The sequence below is a fragment of the Epinephelus moara genome, chromosome 4, assembly GCF_006386435.1.
Source record: "Epinephelus moara isolate mb chromosome 4, YSFRI_EMoa_1.0, whole genome shotgun sequence".
Taxonomy (NCBI): domain Eukaryota; kingdom Metazoa; phylum Chordata; class Actinopteri; order Perciformes; family Serranidae; genus Epinephelus; species Epinephelus moara.
Window position 1 is genome coordinate 40,072,813 of NC_065509.1, and position 246 is coordinate 40,073,058.

Genomic DNA, 246 nt, shown 5'->3' on the forward strand with positions numbered 1-246 from the left:
TCAGGAAGAGCAACTGAGGAGGGATCCCTCTTCCAGGACGGACAGACGTGCAATAGATGTCGTACAGAACAGATCAGCATAATAAATTAACAGTAATCCGTATGACACAATGAGACAGAGAGAGAGAGAGAGAGAGAGAGAGAGAGAGAGAGAGAGAGATGCAGGTAATGACAGTAGTTTACCTTTAAAAATCCACTGTTCACTACCTGCTCAGCAACTAACCACAGACATACACAGTTAGAGACT